Here is a 2,008-nt window from a genome sequence, read left to right on the forward strand (position 1 = left end):
TATATATATATATATATATATATATATATATATATATATATGTATGTATGTATGTATGCATGTATGTATGCGTGCTTTGTTCTTCTGATAAGGACAGTAGCCAGTTGAGCATGTCCCTTCGTGGCTGGCAATATGTGCACCTCTCATCACGAGCAGGAGAAGTATGAGAGCGTCATAGCCACATGTTGAGAGGATAATTTACCTCTGGAAACACGGATGTTTTTTCCAACAGCCTTAAACAACCTTTATTCGGGGACATTTTGAGTGGGACATTTTAACTGGGCCCCATCTACTAGTTGTTTATTTTATTTGATATTTGCTATACAGTGTGTCATGTTTTTGGATTGTTTTGTCTGGGTTGTGTTATTGAATTGATAATGTCTTGTGTAGGATGTGGGCTGTTCCTAGCAGGACTATTTTTATTTTTGTATAGTGTGTTGTGTTGAGTGTCCAGGTATAGCTTCAACGTTTTTGTTCATATGTTTTTTTATCTTACCCAATGTTTCAATTGTTGCTGTTATTGTTTTCACCTTCATGTCCAACATCTTGAATACCATTTCTCCACTTCTTTTGGGGCCATATTTTCATCAGAAGAGACAACAATGTCAATCAGTAAGCACGTGTGTTTTTTTTTATCTAATCGTTGATTGTCATATCTTGGCGATTAGCGTTTATTTCTTTATCAGTTTAAACAGGTATATCCTAAATGATTGTGTCCAGGTCGTTGCCATCTACCTTGTTTGGTACATGTTTATACTATTATTATTATTATTATTATTATTATTATTATTATTATTATTATTATTGTTCAGTAGTTTTATTTTTTATAACGTGCTTTCACTTCACTACCGAGCGCAGCTCTGTGCGCCTTGGGCATGTACTGTGGTTTGCTGTGGTGCTCTTATGTTTACTGTATTGAAAGTGTTTTGCGTAGAATGTGTGCAGTACCCAGTAGTGCAATTTTCTGTATGTTATATATATTTGTAAGTCCTGGTGTTTTTGATATGTATTTGTCTGAATATTTTTTTTATTATACCTAAATTATTATTATTATTATTATTATTATTATTATTATTGAGTGAGAGAGTATTGCATACAATTAAAGTGATACAGGTGTAAAATATACGAAACCCAGCATACCCATCATGAAAACCCGTCTGATAGGGGTATACCAGGCACGTGCATCACAACCATATGTGCGTGACATGGTAATCTCATATCAAGATTAACAGTACACGACCTTGAAGGTGGGGCCCAGTTAGAATTTTCTTCAGGTCGAGTAGCCCATCCCATTCAAAATGTTCTTGAATAATGGTTGTTTAAGGATATTGGACAAAACATCCATGTTTGCAGAGGTGAATTATCCAAACTCCAAAGAATTTCTCTCCACACATGGCTATGATGCTCCCCCACTACACCTGCTCGTGATCAGAGATGCACATGTCAGCCACCAAGGAACATGTTCAACTGGTTAAGGGCAAACAAATGACATGCAAATCTGTGGTATTGAGCAGAATATTTGCTGTAGGCCATGTTTTATACCAAGGCAATACATGAGAATACATTCAATCAGTTAAGATCAGTAGCCATGAGAGCCACCGTCTGGTACCGCATCAGTGCATTTCTTCTTCTTCTTCTTCTTCTTCTTCTTCTTCTTCTTCTTCTTCTTCTTCTTCTTGTTCTTCTTGTTCTTCTTCTTCTTCTTCTTCTTCTTCTTCTTGTTCTTGTTCTTGTTGTTGTTGTTGTTGTTCTTGTTCTTCTTCTTGTTCTTGTTCTTCTTCTTCTTCTTGTTCTTCTTCTTCTTCTTCTTCTTCTTCTTGTTCTTCTTCTTCTTCTTCTTCTTCTTATTGTTATTATTATTATTATTATCATTATCATTATTATTATTATTATTATCATTATCATTATTATTATTATTATTATTATTATTATTATTATTATTATTATTATCATTATTATTATTATTATTATTATTATTATTATTATTATTATTATCATTATTATCATT

The sequence above is a fragment of the Octopus bimaculoides genome, chromosome 15 (genome assembly GCF_001194135.2).
Source record: "Octopus bimaculoides isolate UCB-OBI-ISO-001 chromosome 15, ASM119413v2, whole genome shotgun sequence".
NCBI lineage: Eukaryota > Metazoa > Mollusca > Cephalopoda > Octopoda > Octopodidae > Octopus > Octopus bimaculoides.